The sequence below is a fragment of the Cheilinus undulatus genome, linkage group 22, assembly GCF_018320785.1.
Source record: "Cheilinus undulatus linkage group 22, ASM1832078v1, whole genome shotgun sequence".
NCBI lineage: Eukaryota > Metazoa > Chordata > Actinopteri > Labriformes > Labridae > Cheilinus > Cheilinus undulatus.
In genome coordinates this window covers 19,029,747-19,048,589 of record NC_054886.1, presented here as the reverse complement: position 1 = coordinate 19,048,589, position 18,843 = coordinate 19,029,747, and the positions used below count along the sequence as shown (strand labels likewise).

Below are 18,843 nucleotides of genomic sequence, written 5' to 3'. Positions count from 1 at the left end.
CTACTCTATTACTTCTTCTAACCAGTTTTTGCTGTTTTATGCCCTATTTGCAATGTTTGCTATGTATGTCACTTTTCCCCCTTTTTCCAAATTTTGCCACTGTTTTGCTAATTTGGTCCCATTTTTGCTCACTCATCGGCCACTTTTTTGCCACTATATGCCCAATTTCTCTGTTCTTTTTGCAGATTTAGCTGATTTTTGGCCATTTCTACAAGTTTCTTGCCAGTTATAGCCCATTTTGGCCATTTTTCACCTATTTTGTGCCCTTTTTTTCCATTCCTTTATTTTACCTTACTAGTGTCCCAGTGTTTTTCTACTTTATTTTTTGGTATCCAGTAGTTTGTGCACATCATGGCTTGGCTATGAAGTATGACATTACTTTCCAAATGGTTTAGTTCAATAGCATATCCAATTGTAAACATCACCAATAAAAAAGCTCATTCTGGGGGGGTTTACATTTTGAAATAAAGATTAAATTGTAAAACAGCGTATTTTTTTTCTTTCTTTGTTAAGAGTAGTAATTATTCAGGTTAAAACAAAATGACATATGCATGCAAAAAGTGTAATTTTCCTGACAAACAGAGAGAAAAACCCACATCTAGCACACCAGTGGACACTCTTAATTAACTCCATTAAAATGACAGGCACCCACTGGAAGGTCAACGGTCAATTTTAATGATGAGCCTACATATGGCAGCCGCCGTGTTGCCTTGTGAGGGGAAAAACGAGCACCACTTCTGCTGATCCATCTGTCCCGTGGTAATGACTGCACCTGGCCTCGCACGGGCCAGCGCGCACACAGGTACCGGAGCCCTCGGAACACGCTCGGCGCATGAGGGGGTGTGTGTTTGTGTGAGCACAATTAAAAAGCAATAAGCATGCTTGCATCTTGCAGCCACATTGTTTACTCATTATGTCTAATTATCTGTTTGAGTCAGGATTTAAAAGACTCCTTTTGTACGGGCTGTTCTCGACAGTCGGCGTTCATGGTGCTGTAAATGACTCTGATCTTGGACCTGCTGCATTTCAAATGGAAACACAGTCAATTGTCAGGAGTGTCCTCCTGACCTTTGTTAATGGTTTTCATGCTGCCATTGTTTAGGAACCTGATTTGTGCGTTTAGAGTGAGGTGTCAAACATTATTACAGCCGCTCACACCAGATCCCAGAGGAACCTCTCCAATCCGAGCTGCTTTTAGTCCAGCCTCGATCATGCCAGCTGACATATGACTGCCTGTAGGGTTTCCCCCCCTCGATCTCATAAGTGTCTGATATGAAGGGGCCAAGTCAGTGCTGTGCTGCTGGAGGAATCAAGGCTATTGCCTTCTCTTCTTTTCATTTTTTCTTCAGTCCATCCTTCCATTCTTTTTCTCCTGAGGCAAGAAAGGCTTTATCCTACCTCTGTGTAGCTGAACTTGGGGTCAGAATTGAGCAAAGAGCTCATGGGTCTCTGATCTCCCCAACTTCTGATCACTCATCAAGGTCTGCCAGGCGGAATTTTTTAAAAAGATGTATTACAAAAAAGTCCTTTAAATCCCCTCAGAGTGGCTCTTTTTTAACACAAGAGGGTGGGCAAGACCCTGGGGAGGATACATCAGAACATGGCTGTATATCTTTTATCTATTCCTACCCTTATGGTATAGCAGACGGCCATAAAGAAAAGTCACATGAACTATCTTTAATATTTCAACCTTCTTTTTAAGCTGGATAGGGGAAGTATTTTAAAATAAATTCAATCAAAATCTGTGCGTTATAAGCATGTCTGCCATCAGAGAAAAAAATGAAGACATGTAAATTGAGACATACAGAGAGATCGTGCATCACTTCTGTTTTCAACAGCTGCAACAGGAGCTGAACATCTGCTGCACAAGCGTACCTCACTCCTGTACTGTCATGCCTGAGCGGCCCTTTTAAACCGGACAGCGCTGAGCCTGACAAACGCCTGATGAAGTTTGGAGTTTCTTCAGGCTGTCACTCACAAAGTACTTATTCACACCTCCACTCAAAGAGAGATTAAAAACAAGTGAGCAATATTTTCTCCCGCCTCAAAGAACAGCCTCAGTTTGTGCGCCAATCTGGCTTCTTGTACGACTTGTGTAAACTTCGAGATACTTCAGCAGTCTGTGTGAGCCCGGGCCATCTGTAGCCTCTCTCAGTGCTTCTCTGAGTCTTTGTTGCAGCGGAAAAAAAGGAAGAAATGTTTATATCAGCTCAGATGGAAGGGCGCGAGTTCCCTCGGCATCATTGATAACATGGCAGAACTGTTCTGTCTCTTGCAATGTCAAGTTTCACACCTTGCCTGTGTTTTTTTCTGCATTGGGGCCTTTTTGTAGCAAGCTGGAGCATGGCCAGTCACAGCCATTTTGTCCCATTATGTGGAACTGTAAAAAAAAACAGCTGCTCCCATTCCACACTGGTGAATAGGTTAAATGGTGACACACAGAACAGGGCTTTTTTTCCGTCACAGTCTAAATTGACCGACAACAGGCGCTGAGGGTTCCACTGTTTCTTCTCGGCTGCCTTCCAGCTCCATTGCGTTTGATTTCCAATTAGTGAGCACTCAGTCCTGCAGCCATTTTAGAGTCTACTCTTGCTCCCTCACTCTGTCTGTGTTTGTGAGCGAGTGCATACCGTCACTGATATGTTTACTTTGGAAACTAGAGAAAATAAACACAAAAAAAATCTATAAAACGACTATCTATCCACTGTGATTTTAACCCCCAGAATGTAAATTTAGCTCCATCCATTCTGACAGTGCTGATCCACCAGTGTCAGTTCAACTCTGGGGAAGAGTCCCTGCTTGGGTTCTGTTGCTTATGTTTATGTTGGATTGTTGTTTTTGGTTTTGATGAGACACATGTGCACCATGAGTGAAGTTATCCACTGAGTTAGAGGTCACCTGTGACTTTGGGTGTTCCCTAAAGAAGTGGTTCTCAACTGGTCCATCCTCAGCACTCACCACAACCTCATCCATTTAGCCACATCCATTTCCTGGGAAGGGCGGAGTCAGACAGCTCATTAACATTTTAAGCCACAGATACAGAAACAGCTCATTCAGAGCAGGGCTGAAACTGTTTTTTGTTTTTTTTTTTGTTTTTTTAGACATGCAGAAATCTAATACTGGAGTGGTTTTTCAGCAACAAACTTCACAGGCATGTTTTGGGGACCTCTGAGACTTGTATAAACTTGTCTTATAGGGGTAAAATATGTGACCTTTAAATCTATTTAACAAAGAGTATTGAAGTATGTACCATATGGAACAAAACATGATTGTGTGTCATTACAGAAACCCTATACTGGCACGCATGTTTCCAATGATAAGGCAAAAATTATGTTTTTAATTTGAGATTTTGAGAAATTAACACATCAAACTGATTAAAAAAAAAAAAGTTTTTTCCCTTTGAAAAGGAGAAAAATGTTTATTGGGAAAACGACCAAAAATATGCTTTTCATGACAGAAAGATAGAGTAAGAGTACATCTTAAATTGTTGTTTGATGTTGTCTGTTGTACAGGATGTTGAATGGTCATTGTTTTAGATGTGAGACACATTTGCACCATGACTGAAGTTATCCACTGAATTAGTCTGTGCCTTAAGGTGCTCTTAAGGACACATAATGCTTATTTATCAGTATGAATTATCTTGCTTAGATTGAGACTTTCCTTTGTTCTTGCCAGAAGAGACCCGCCTTGGCACAGATTTTCAAGAGTTACTGCATCTCTGTTGTTCTGAAGAATATTTAAGTGTAAAATAATTGTATCTCATGTGGACGAGTGTTAATTTGGCTGATGTGTTGAATTTAGTTTTAGTTTTGGTCTTTATATTATTTTTTTTAATTTTTTTTTAGTATTAGTTACATTTTAGTCGTTTTTGACCTTTTTAGTTTTAGTCACATTTTAGTTGATTGTTGTTTTTGATGTTAGAAACATTTGCACCATGAGTGAAGTTATCCACAGAGTTACAGCTTGCTCCTGGGACTTTAGGTGCTCGTGAGGACGCATAGTGGGTATTCATCAGTATGAATTGCATCACTATAGGGTTGACTTGAGTGTCCACGTAACATAGATTTATTCTGTGTGGGCAGCTATTTTGAATGCAGTCATTGTTTTGGTATTTATATTAAAATGTTCTTTGGTTTTAGTCACACTTTAATCACTTTTTATCTGTATAGTTTTAGTCTTGTTTTACTTGATGAAAACTCGAGTTTCAGTCAATATAAAATCCTTACATTTTAGTCTTTACTATCAGTCAAGAAATGAATTTTCTTCTACTTATCAGATTAGCCATATTGTAGATTTAATATTCAACTTAAAACACTCATTTATGCATCAATACTTTCATTAATGATTATGATCTCAACATGCTTTGCCTAGTATAAGGTAGTGGTACAACATGAATAGTTCTTCTCCCTTAATTACTCTGAATAAATCATGATTAATGTGAAACAAGTTCCAAGTTTGCTATTGATGTGCAGCAATAAAGATGTTAACACGGGAAATATCATAGTTGGGGGCCTATTAGCCATAGATTATGTAGAATGAGGTACCAGTAAGCTCTTAATAATGACTAATAATCAGCTAATATGCTACTGATTAGCATGCTAATAAGCTGCTAATTAATGGTGAGAATGTACCCTAAAAATAAAGTGTTACTGGAGGTTGTTTGCTTTTCTTGTTGGGTCTGGAAGGAAGTTGGAATCATTAGAAATATATTGTTGTAAATGATTTGGGAGAGTGAAACCTGAATATTTACTTTTGTAGATGAATGAACAGATTTGTAGAGCATTTATGTTGCATAAGGTTCATAAATTTAGTTGGGTGTCTTGGTTTTGTGGGTCTTCTGGATTAAGCGTTATTTATAAAGGCTAGATGGGGGGGGGGCAACTGTCCCCGACAATATTTCAATATGTTAAGGTAGAGTAGACTGTAATATAGAGTCAACAAGACTGATCTATTAATAAATGGGTGGATTTTTCTGATAATTCAAACTGATTTTGGCACTTTTTTTGGTTACAGAATCGATGTGTTCTTTCCAGCAACATTTTTCATGTATTCGTTGTTGATTTTATTCCCATCAATGTAGACATTACATCCTGCTGTGTTGTATGATCTGTCTTCGGTTTCTAGAATGGCGGTTTCTAGAAGTATTCAAATAGATGAATAAGATGTTCTAAAAATATGCACTTATTAGGGATAGCCTATACTTCATTAGCTTTACGGAACAACAGTGCTTCAATGTATACATTTAAAGGGTATTAAATACCACTATGCTCCATGTGGGCTGTAAGAGTACTCATAATTGAGAGTTTAATAGTGTATGAAAATGCATATGCTTAGGTTCAAACACTCAACCATAAATGTTAGATAGCACATTTCCCTTTTAACACCGAGAATAATTACCTTGGAGAAGATACTTGTATTAAGTGAGTGAGTGAGATATTTAAAATGAAAGAAAAGATAAGGGCTACTCGAGATTCTAGAATAGTAAAGCCTTCTCTTTTCCCTTAACTGACCCCACTGTCAGTCCTTCATCTCTACTCCACTGAAAACTGAAGCGGTGGGGCCGGGTCGTCTAAAACTGACTTTTGCAAGAAATGTTTTGACAGAGTTTCCGGTGGTTGGCGAAGAATAATGGTCCTGATTAACAACCCTATCAAGGCCTAAAAGATAAATTGTGGTCATTTGTGTTATGGAAGGTAAAAGCCGTAATGGGTATGGCTATTCCAAGCCAGATAAAGAGTTATTTCTCAGGGAATTATTAGAATGACAGTGGATGATTTGTGATCTTACTTGTAAATTATGAGGGTAGACTTCATTATCAGAGACAGGCACTAAAAGTGTACCATTTTAAAACCTGTGTAGTTCTTATCACATTGGCTGTAATATTGGGAGAGATCACTGTTATGGCACGGACATCATATATTATGTATGAGAGGAATCATTAGGAATCAGTATCAGTAGGTGAAGCTGCCGTTCACTGTCAGAGACCAAACAAAGCGGCTCCTCTGACTCCCTAAAAATGCATTTTTGTCCCTACCATGGTGCAGTGACTGTTGTGTGATGAATGAGAAAAGTCAAGACCCGCTGTGTCAAAAGGAATCTCCCTCGAGGAAACTGATGTCCTTGTCCGAGAGCTGCAAAGTCTCAGAGGACTGAGTACACAGCGCCACAAAAATCCAACCAAGGGCAGATGATGTCTCTGTAAAAGTTTAATAAAAATTTCAAAAGAAAGTCTTATCTTTCGCCTAGTTTTGCAAAACAAGTTTGTGACATTTCAGGCCAAAAACATCAAATGTGTTGACACGCTGCAGCCTGAATGATGTTTTACATTCTGACAGCCTCTTTCAAATTATACACAGCAAGAATCCCTTGTAAATTCAGCCTACTGTCATGTGCACATGAGCGTTTATATGACTACCTTACAAGCCATCAATGGGTGCTGGCACCACATTCTAAGCCATACAAAAATATTCCAATGCCCTGCTTCCACAGCCCAAGAGATGCCATAGTGAGCGATGGCCGTATGAAGGAGAACTGCCTCATAAAAATGTCAAACCACACACAAAAAGAACCCACTTTAATCTGGAAGCAGGGGTCATGCTGTGGCTGCCACTTACTCATGTTGGCATTGCCATTCCCGCCTTATTGCAATGGTTAGTCAGAGCAGAAACATTACAAAGTTGAGTCCATGCCTTTACTGACTCCCAGTGCCATGCTCACTGTGTCGCATCACAGCGGCTTTTTGTAATTCCTCCCAGCACTGACCACTCCAAACATCCCTAAATCCCTCCTGTCAATAAAGAAAAGACAACACGAGGAACGGACTTCTCAGCTTTTCTTTGCCTCGTCAAAAGTTTCCATATCGTGTTGTGGGTTCTACACAGCATAACTAAGACCCCGCAAGCAGCTTATCTGCTTAAAACAGGAGGGCGAGAGAGGGTGAAAAAACACAGTCTCCGTCTTCCATCTTTTTCCTGGTTCACAGAGTGGGTTTATTGAAGCCAACAGAGCTTTGGTTTCTCCCTCTAGACCCCCACCACAATTCCTGCTAGTGTAATCCACTTAGGCCCATGCTCTGTTTTTATCGGCCAGACCTCCCAACTTTCAAAATCTCAACAAAACTTCCAAAACCCCCTCTATTTCACAAACCAGACTTTCTTCCTGGCACTGGTACTGACCTCTAAGACTGCCTGACAGGGTTATCAGGATCAGATGTCTGGTAGTATTGACCTCCTGAGACCCTGCATGCACAGATGAGGCCATTGTTACATTTTGACTTTCCTAGCAGTGAATTCTGCCACTAAAATTTAGACATAATTGTCCAGAATTTTAATAACATTTTAAATAATTTGCTTGGAATGTCTGGGAATTTGCTTTGAAATTTCCAGGAATTTCTTGTAAATTTTTGGGAGTACGTCTGCATAGGGGAGCAGTGTGCTTTGAAAATTGTCTTCATGTCATGAGGATTTGAGAAATATATGTGTACTGTTTGTATTTGTTTTCCATAATTTTCCACAGAATTTGGGGGGAATTTATTTCTAAATTTTAATGACTTTTTTAAAGATTTTCTTTTTTTTAAATCACACTGAAATTATCAGGAATTTTCTTGTAATTTTTTTTGGGGGGGGGGGGGGGTAGGTCTGTATATTTTGGAGAGTTGGGGGGGTGTCAAATTTTCTTTATTTCAAGGGAATTTCAGGAATTTATATGTACGTTTTTCAGAATTTGATTTCCATAATTTTCATGGAATTTGGTGAATAATTTTCCGTAATGTTTTGATGAATTTTAACATGAGTTTGGGGAGTTTACTTTTTGATAAAATTTTGGGTTGGTTTTCAGTTGAGTCAAATTTGTTTCCAGCACAGAACTTCAATGGGGAATTATTTGTAATTTTTTTGTGAATTTTGTCAGTTATTTGGGGGCCTTGGCTTGAAAATTTCAGGAGTTTAATGGAATTTTTGATGAACATTTTATCTTAATCTTTTGGCTTTTTTAGAAAATCTTAATGAGATGTTGGGGAGTTTTGTGGACTTTTCTTTAAGGGGATTTTTGAATTTACACAGAAATCTTGTGTTGTTTCTGCTGTGGTCCATTTCTTGGTGAAATTCTGCAGCAGATGTGGTCTTGACTTTTGTCAAATTTGTCAGAAATTTGTCTGAATTTCCCTGAAAAATTCCAGGATTTTTTGGTGTACATTTTATGTAAATCTTTTGGCTTTTTGAGAAAAGCTTATTGAGATTTGTGGGGAGTTTTGGATAGCATGTTGGGGTATTGGGAATTGTTTCTGCCTTTGATGATTTCCCATTCAAACTTCGTGCTAGGTCCGTGGTCATGACTTTTGGTCAGATTTTGAGTCGTTTTTGAGTGATTTAGATTTGTTTTTGATCATTTTCCATAGAAATTTGGGGGAATATTTGTAAATCTGATCAGATATTTGGGTGAATTGTCCTGAAATTTCTCAGGAATTTAAAGGAAGGTTTTTGCTGTGAGGAAACAGTGCTAACCCGGCACCAATGTCCCACCCTTCACTGACGATACAATTATGTGGAAATAAAAAAGCAGCTTGACTTTAAAGCTACACAGCTAATGTTGCCTTTCAAACACAAATTCATTCAGTGGATATTACTACAGGCTTAGGCTTGAATTGATACATGCTTTTACTATTGAATCCATGCTTTTCTAAAGGTAATGTTAGCAGGGAAGCCACTGAATGATACAATAGCTTTGATATGATGGTAGCTAATTTGGTATTTGATGCATCCTTTTGACAGTAAAGGTGGTCCGATCTCCCTTTGGAAGTTCAGTATCCACAGGCTTTGTAATTGCTTCAGTCATACTTGAGCGAAAAAAAAGTACTCTACAGTACCTCTTCAGTGGAGAATGTTCTTCGGATGTTCACAATGTCTTTGCCATCTTCACCACCCTTTACAAAAACCTGTTGTCTATTACGGGGGTGGCTTATGTATGTTGTATTAAAGTGCAGTTGCACTCAGTGACCTCCAGTGGGCACCAGAGCACACTTAACCATATCTTCATGTCGCTGCTTTAATTGCCAGAGATTGCAAGTAAACTCCTGCCTTAGTTGTACCAAAAGATAATTTTCAGTAAATAAACATTGAATGTCTTTTAATGCAATTCATGTGCAGGAGTTTGACCAATTCTTGTCTAATGTCTCTGAGTTGGCTCAGGCTGTGGTGGAGAGGCCCTTTGTAACATCTTGTTATGGGGCCTGAGAATCTCTGTGATGCATTTGGCCCCGGCACAACCAATGACGCACTATGCAAAGAAAAAAAAGTGCCTTTTAACCACTGCTTTGTGACATCCCCATCTCTGAAGAGTGATTTAAAGCGGTATTACAAGCCCTATGCTCCCCTGTATCAACTCTTGCAGCCAAGAAAAGTGAATTTCCATTACAGCATGCTTTTCTTTTTACAATTAAACTGGTCCCTCTTCGAATGTACTCTTCTAAAGTACATTTTTGCTTTCTTGTAAATGTGCAATAAAACAAGGTAATGGAGGGGGCTGACAATAAGCGTGCGTAGTGTTTGGGAAATACGAGACTCTGGGCTAATTCTCAGTGGCCGTTGCTTACTGTGCAGTCTAGTTGTGTTGCTAAGCAGAATTTTCCAGTAATATGATTTATCGCTGATGATGTCTATCCCCACCCTGCATTCATTTACATTTTTGGTGCGCATGCAACAAATCCCAAAGGGATCAACGATGGAGGAATGCGATTACAGTATCTGTTTTGCACGTGAGAACAAATCTATTTTCAGGGAGAGAGAAAGAGAGAGAAAGAAGACGAGGGGGTTCAATCTCCGGGACGCTCATTACCATTCAGTCTGACACACTCTCACACTCGCAGGCTACTGTTGTTGCTAAACAGAGAGCTCAGCTGAGGACCTTGAAGCTTCATGCCGGGAAAATTGGACCCAGGGGAAGAGGTGGCAGGGACTGATGTCAGACTTCAAGAGGCACGAGAAGCACCTGGGGTTTCAATGACATTAGCATCAGTGTTGTTTGGTGGAGGGAGAGCAAGAGACCGAAAGACTTGAAGGGATGGCATTGAGAGACAACAATATAAATGGAAAAGAGACGAGTGGGATGCGGCAAGATTCAAAATGTGATGCATTCTGGCACAGAGAGTAAATACCAGTGAACCATGGGGGGATTTACAATTACACAAACCCAAAATAACACCCAAAATAGTCGTATTCAGATTTCTACCTCAACAAGATGGATCCAAAATATCCTTAAATCAAAGATGAATGCAGTTTCAGTCTGTTCACTTAAGAGCCGCAACTTAATCCTATACCTAGACTTAAGTATCACTATCTCTATTTTTCACTACATCCGTCACAGTCCTCTTGCAGCCTCAGACGTTACATCTAACATTACCAAACTGGGCTGTCTGGCTTCTTTTGAGCAGATGGCTGATGTGTGAACTAAAACCTTAAGCACTTGACCCAAGACAACTGCTGCCACAGTTATACAGCGATAAAAGCAGGCAGCCTGGGCACTCTACAGTAATGTAGTGTTTCTATTCACGTTGAAAATTGCTGTACTGATAGACCTTTCAAACTATTTTAAGGAGGAAATGTTACAGATTGTTTCTTTTCCAAAAAGAAATACCCAATACTGGGTGCCTGTGACTACTGTTTTTATCGCTGTGTTATCTAAAGAGGTATCAACTGTGTTTAATTTTTCCAATTAAAATGTAAAATTCATGTAATGACCAACTTTAAATAACAAGAACTTTGTGTTTGAGCCTTCAGTACTTACCCCTGTGGCATTTCCCCTTGGCTATGATCATTGCAGAGTCAAACACTAAATATTATAACCTAAAATAATCTGTCCAAATGTGTTAAGGTGTAATGATGATGGCACGTCATTACAGCACTGTCATGGACTGTGAAAGAGTCTAGTAAAACAAGAATAAGTTGCATGATGCTCATTCTTTTTTAACCATCTTATAGCTTTAACGGGCCCAAGCACCAACCTCAGAGTTAGGACCCCACTGAAACTGTTTTGAGGGGCTTAACAAGCCTAAAAAGTCCCCAAACCTTCCAAAAATGGTCCCCCAGTGCGACTTTTTCTCTAGTAGTGGAATTGGGCAAGTCCATTGCAAAGGGGCCCCACAAGATAACAGCATCACACTGAACATGCCCACATGCAAACATTTCATTGTAGCACCCTCTACTCCTAACAGGAAGTTGCACAAACAGGTCATTTGTTTATTCTTTAAACATGCCAAACGTATCAAGCTTAGATTTCCAACTGAAGTCATCAGTACTTGTCCACAACACAGATACATTAATGGACAATTTAATAGCATTTCGATAGCTTGCCAGGTTCACAGGAAGTTGCCATAACTCTGATTTCAAAAATCTGATTTCATATGTATGATCAAGGTCTGTCCCTCAATACATTCAAAGGTTAATTTGATTGTTTTGCCATATTGCCCACTAATGGCAACAGGAAGTGACACAATTGGGCTATTTCTTTATTCCTCTTACAGAGTTTAATCTATCAAGCTCAGATTTTGATAGAGGTGCCTCATATTTGTCCACAAAACTGACATGTTATATTAAAGGACGTGTCACTTCTGAGTGTGCACATTGTGATTTCTCACCAATTTCACAGGAAGTTGGTATAACTCTCTTATGAAACATCGGATTTACTTCAGATATCACATTCATGATCAAGGTCTGCCCCTCAATACATTCAAAGGTTAATTTGATTGATTTGCCATATCGCTCACTAATGGCAACAGGAAGTGTCACAATTGGTCTTTATTCCTCTTACAGAGTTCAATCTATCAAGCTTAGATTCTGATAGAAACACCTCAATATTTGTCAACAACACCGACATGTTGTATTGAAGGATGCATGACTGCTGATGGTGAGCATTTTGATATCTCACCAGTTTCACAGGAAGTTGCCATAACTCTCCTATGAAACATTGGATTCACTTCAAATTTCACATGTATGACCAAAGCCTACCCTTCTACACATTTAAATGTTGATATCATGGTTCTGCTAAAGCGGCACTCCTGTCGGACGCCAGTAGCAACTCTTACATATTACATCCAATTTATTTTGTATTTTTACAATAAATGTAGGTCCTGCTCTAATCACACCTACGTATCAACATCTTCCTTTGTCATAATGCCAGCTATGGTTGACAGGCAGTAATACTACATATACAAAATGTGATGTGCATATTATTGAACACTTCACTGCCAATGGCAAACATTTTGATATCTTGCCAATTTCACAGGAAGTTGCCAAAAACTCTCTCTTTTGAAACATCTGATTTGCTTCAAATTTCACATGTACGATCAAAGCCTACCCCTCTACACATTTAAGTTTTGATATCATGGTAATGCTGAAGTGCCACTCCCCAAAGGCGCCAGTAGCAACTCTAACATATTACGTCTGATTTTTTTAAATGTTTACAATAAATATAGGTCCTGCTCTAATCACAACTAGGTATCAGCATCTTCATTGGTCATGATGCCACCTACTGTTGGCATACAGTACTACTGTATAAAGTGCAGTGTGCTCATTATTTTGTTTTAATGACAGTCCTGGGAAGATCTGTATGCTTTCTGGCGCAGACACATTGCTGTTGTAAAACACTGTTGTTGGCTGTCAAACTAACAAGCTTGGGGAAAAACGAAGCAAAGGTTGGTCAGAGATACCTTGGGGTACTAAATTACTCCAGAGACGTATGGAGGGTAGGGAGTATGTTGGTGTATGTTTGTCTGGTTGTTAATAGGTAAGGTTTCTGCTTACATTCTAACCGCCTTTACTTTCCAAATCTCAACACCCTGACAAATATTAATGCAAGTGGTGCAAACTTTGGATTCTCAGGGGAAACTATCTCAGATGTTTCATATGCCCCGATTAATAAATGATGCCCCCTTCCTGACAGGGACTATTCTTAACCCCCCCAGCCTGCACAATTCTGGGACACTATCATTTTTCTGTGGAGCTTTTGACAGCCTGCATTGAAGTTTAGCTTGCTGTACATTGTAATTTGCTGACGTTTCTTTTCTCTCTCTCTTTCCCCTGCTCCCTCTTCTCCCCAATGGCCCACTTACAGATGTGACCAACGATTCCACAGTAGGTAAGACTCATTCCATTTTTCACAGTGCTGTTTCTCAAGAGTGGGAGTCATGTTTGAGTTGTCATGTGTCTTTGGGAGTGATATGAATGCATAAATATGGAGGAGGCTTTAGATAGGAGGGTGGAGTCCAAGAGGCACCAAGATGCTGCTGTTTTTTCAGTAAGGTATCCGTGGCTCTGCAATCCTCACCCATCCCTTCTCCCACATGTGCTCAGAAGAATACACAGTGGTACTTTTTTTTTTTCTGGCAAGCGGACTGTGGGCTCCATGCTTTCAATTTGAATTTATTCAAATGAGAATCAACTGGCCCAGATTGTTCAAAGAATACGCCGGCAGTGTTGACTTAAACAAGCACAGCACGGATGGTGTCTGTTTCCTCACTGTGGTGAGCGTGTGGACATTTCTCATATGGGAAGCTGAGAACCCTTTGCAGCATCCAACTCCACCTGTCAACATAAACCCCTGGTGATGTGGACTCTGACTGCGTCCATCTGGTGGCGTCGCATTGGATGCCCTGTCCACAGAGCATTACTTTATAGACATCTTTCAGGATCTTCAAACCTTTATTCACTTTAAACTTGCTTTGTAATTACAGCTGTCCTGAAAAGGTGGTATTTCTGATTAATTGATCAAGAAAAAACAGACATTCAATACATTAATCCAGATTATTGTAATTAATGAAAGGAGAAATTAAGGAAAGCAACCTGATCAGATTAAAGTAGTTTGTGATTGAACACTTTATAAGGTGGAGGATTGAATAGAATTATAATGTCAGAGTTAAAAATAACTAAAGGCGACTCTTTCCCTTGCAACATGTTGTGCCCATGCATTCGGTGGAATTCAACCATGAAACATAACAGATTAAGGTCAAAATTTTTTTCTCACAACCACATAAATAAGACTGATTTAACATCCTTGTAAATTGAAATCCAAATTTTGTATTTTAACACACTAAAAAATGTTGGAATAAGGTTGCTGTAAACATGTAAATACACGGAAATCTACGTGTGACTGATTTTTCATTTAGATGTGTCAAGTTTTTTCACCTCTTTCCTGGCTTGGTTTTATCTTGGACAGGGCAAACACAGCAGCCCATGATATCACCAGTCCCTACTGGGAATTACACCTCCCCTTTACTCTACAGCGATATAAAATAACTAGGGCTGTCAATAGATAAGCATTTTTATTCGCGATTAATCTCACAAATTTCATAGTTAACTCGATAATAATCGCAAATTAATCACACTTTTTTGTCTGTTCTAAATGTACCTTACTGTTTCTCATGATTTAAATACCCTTATCAACACAAGTGGACAAAAATACTTTCTTTATGCAAATGTTTTTCCATGTCAACAACCCAAAACAACAGCAGATAATGTCCAGAAATTCTCAAGTGTAAGTTTAAAGATACTGAATGCATCAAAAATATGCTGAGAGCATAACATCGTAAACTCAAGCCCAACAAGGACAACAGATGGAGATACTGACCTTAATGTAACATTACTGAGTAATACCACGATGTCGTGTCCAACTTTAGACTCAGATCTCATCATCACACATGGACATAAAGAACATAGCCAGTGAAGTTTATATCACTTAAAGATCATTCCTGGATCCTTCACACTAAAGCAGAGAATTTCGGCCTCACATGAGGGAAATAAAGGCTCACACTGACATCCCTTTACACCAAGAGGACTTACAACAGGATGATTCAAAAAGAGAGACTAAATACAGTCAGAGAATTACACTACAGATTACTGGGAGAAGTCAAGTCTCTGCTGAGAGCTCAGCAGTAAGGCATAGGCACATCTAATGGTGTTTCACTGTTCTGATGTGGTCAGAGGTGAGTAAGGTGGACACATCTGCCCTACTCAAGAGAAAAAGCAAGTAATTACTTTAAAAATGTCTGCTGTAATTTATCATCTTTTTATTTTCAAACTAAAAAAATGCCCAAATGTAAAATAAATGCTGACAGTAAGAAATTACTGTTATCAGTCCAGTAGATTTACTGGAATTATGTCAATAAACACACATTTGAAGCTGCATTTCAAAACTCATAAACACACAAAGTAAAAGAAGTCTCAGTGGAGAACTTTTAAGGTGTAGTAAGAGACTTAACCATCTTTTCATTCTTCAGATCATAGAAGAGCTACAGATTTAATCTCAAACATTTATCTCTTCATAAATAAAGGGGACCCATTGTCTAATAATGCTTTTTAGCTTACATTATGATACTCTATAGAGCTTCTTCACTCTCAGGCTCACCTGTCTGCACTTCTGCTCCCCTGTCACACACCAGCATTTCCTGTTCTTTCCCCTCCTTCTCCTCTTGATATAGCTGTTATTCGCTAGCGTCAGACAGTCTCCTATAGGGACTGCAGAGGCTTTGACACTGTTGTCGCATCCTGATTGACTATTTTTTAAATTTGGTGTTTATTTACAGTTCCAATTGATCGTTTTAGTAAGTTCAGTTTTCTCTGAATACTTTCACTTTCAAGCAGGAACTGAGTGTGGATGGGAGCGGGGGGTAAACGGACCTTTAGGAGACTAACGGACCAGTAAACAGTCAATATAAAGGATCAGTGCAGCTGTAGTGTCGGTTCGTAGCAGATATAAATAAATGAATAAATCATGCCAAACCCAAAAGTGCGTCGACCCACCAGGAAATGCCTGGTATGCCAGATAGCAAGTCCATCCCTGCTTGCAGTGTTGTCTGAGCATCTCTATTGTAAACAATCCAGCATGGCCTAGGGGGCGCCTCTCTGCATTAGTGATGTGCTCGGCCAGAGAGTGGTACGGGCTATTTAAGACTCTACAAACTCCTGGTAACTCAGTTCATGTCGACAGTAGGAGGAAAAATAACTTCAGTCTTATCTGGCATGACCTCAAAGCTCAACCTGCCATTCAAAAGTCTCCTGTATCCATTTCTGCTTGCTTGCACTGCGTCATGACAGTGCCGCATCCTGATCTGGCAAACTACGGGATGGGTCAAGGGTCACACAAAACGCGCATGCATTAATCGTGCAACAAAACAATTAGTGGCATTAAAAGTAATTTGAGTTAACGTGATATTAACGCGTTAACTTTGACAGCCCTAAAAATAACTAATCAGCAGTTCATCTTGATACAGCCTACTGCTAGCTGATGTTACTGTCTTCATTGAAAGTTAACAACCAGCTAAAATCTATGAGCCATGGTGGCCTACGGGTCATTAAAAGTATCATAACAACAAGAATTGTGCCAGAAAACAGTAAATTCAACCCCCAACTGCTGTCTCTCTTCTTTGGCCGAGAGTGATCAGCTTAAAGTCAAGGGGCAGGCTATTTGCTGGAGTGCTTGTCTAATTTTCACTTGAATCAAATTCAGCAGGAGCAAACATCTTACCTGCTGAAGGTGTCTTTTAATCCATATTTCTCTTGTTTATCGGTTCTGGACGATTAAAAGACGCCGACGGTGGCTTTGTCTCTCTCAAAGCAGCAACAGTTCAATCCCTCCTGTCTGTTAGCCTGTGAGGCTAACGTTCGGTAACGTATCAGATGATAGGCACATTTTATTTCTGCCAATTCTGTCACAATGAAAAGCCTCCAATCCTAATCATCATTGAAGACTTTTATTTTGAGGAGCAACATCAGGAAATGGAGTGTTTTCAGCAGCAACTTAACAAAAAGAGTGAGATAACTTCACATATCTTTAGGAATTAGGATTCCTGATTTTGAAGCTTAATTTCTTGAACTAAGACATGTTTTTTACAGCTGAAATTTGGTCTCGTGGTTTGTAAAATACCAAGCCAAAGGCAAAACAGTTTTGGATTGAAAATGCGTACATATTTATGATTTTTATGGGATCAGTTTCAACCAGTACACCCTAAAAGTCTTCTGAGAGGTATCAAGGACAATTGGAGTAACGGTGTGGCGTGCAAATCGAGACAGACACACTGCCAATGAAAGTAGTAAGATGAAATATTAATTCTAAAACTGAGCGATGACATGGGGGAAGTACATGAGCCAACCTAAAGCCCTGGAATCTTTTGAGCTGTACTTTGCCATCCTTGAGAAAAAGAAAATGAGAAAAGGTGCCTCAGTGGAGGTTATAGTATTCCATCCTGGCTTGATACAAGATCCTTCATCAGATGGATTTAGTTTACTAAATATGCCAAAATGGCACTAATCTTTCTCCTGCCAACAGTTGTAAACAGTTTGCCCTTTGTTCTGAGTACAACACAATACAAATAAAACAGATTTTATCAGCTGTAAACAGCAGCTGACAGCAGACTAACAGGCTTAGTGAAATGAGAAACAATAGGTTGAAGCAAACGAACCTAGAGTGCAAACGACCCAATCTGCTGGATGCCAAGACGAGTCTAGCATCCTATGTTTTTGTCAGTGTTTCCAGAGAGGCTCCGCGGGCTGCTGGGGTGTGATAGAGGTCAACTGCATGATTGAATCCACCATAGCAGGGCCTCGTACCAGGACAGCAGGACCTCTGGATGCTGCCCACGGCTCTGAGCATCTGTTCGCACGGGAAAAATCAATCATCTCATCTCCAAAGTGGAGCGTATTGGACAAATTAGTGAGATGGCATACCTCCGCGTTACTCTTTCCTGGCTGGCGATTTTTCTCCGATACAAACTTGTTCCTGATGCACTTGACTTTCATACTCAGACAGTTTTGGGAGACAGCCACCTCATTGTGTAATTGAAAACCCAGCGCCATGCCACTACACTCGCACAGTTTGGCTACCCGGCGGAGCATCTGCAAGCAGTTCTGGTCCGGGCCCTCGACTCTTTGAGGCTGGCTGGCTGACTGCTCGGAAACAGAAAACCCCTGGCTAGCTGAGAATAATAAGTACCCATGGGAAGCTGCCAGATGGACATTTACTGTGGAGCCTAGCTGGAGAGGGAGAAATCTGTCAAACATCACACTAGGCATCTGTGGGAGAGCAGAGCAGGTTCACGTCCACCGTGTCGGATAAGAGGAGTGCTCTTTGTCGAGACTAAAAGCTGTTACATTTGAATGCATCAAATCTAGATGATGCATTTACCTACTTTCAAGGTCAGCATTTCACAATACATTAAACCCACCTGTTATAGTGGAAGCTGAAATAATGTCTCCATAATGGATGCCTTTGAAGACATTTATTGCACGATTGTAGTGGCCGTTGCAGTCACTAAGTGCTGCAAAATGGCCTTTTTTCTTTAACTGAGGCATTAAGTTGCTATTAATTAGGAGAATTTCTGCTGTTCTGCTGATATAAGACTAGATACAGGAGTCTGAATTTATGTTTAATACCTATGTGGAGATAGTCAGATAGTCAGCAAAGTTCCTCTTATCTCCCTCTTAAGATTTGGCGAAGGGATTTTTGTCGAAGAAAGACTAAAAAGCATGTTCCTTCCTTAGATAATCCTTGAAGCCCACTCTTTTGACTTACAGTAGAAACGTCCAGTACTCCTCTCTTTTTTTCACACACTCAATACCAAGCTATAGGCGAGGAATTACAATTGGCTCATTATGCTTTCGGAAGCTCAAGGGCTCCAGAGACGGAAAAGGAGAGAAGAGAAAAAGAGCACAAAGAGTTCATCCCGGTATCGTGAAAGCAGTGAAATAGGACCTTGGTTCTCTTAGACAAGCTGTGCACCAGTTATTATTGCATTATGTCTGGCAGCACTCCTCTCAGACAGGAACTGAGCCACAGTTGATCAGCGATATGACACTGGCA

At 39.9% G+C, this 18,843-nt stretch overlaps 1 long non-coding RNA gene across 1 annotated transcript in view; it reads left to right on the top strand.

Moving 5' to 3' along the window:
* The window catches only part of LOC121504522, a 245,768-nt gene that overhangs the window by 162,701 nt on the left and 64,224 nt on the right, over positions 1-18,843 (top strand). Inside the window, exon 4 of the long non-coding RNA XR_005991472.1 lies at positions 13,105-13,128. This is a non-coding gene — a long non-coding RNA (uncharacterized LOC121504522). The remainder of the gene's footprint in view (positions 1-13,104; positions 13,129-18,843) is intronic.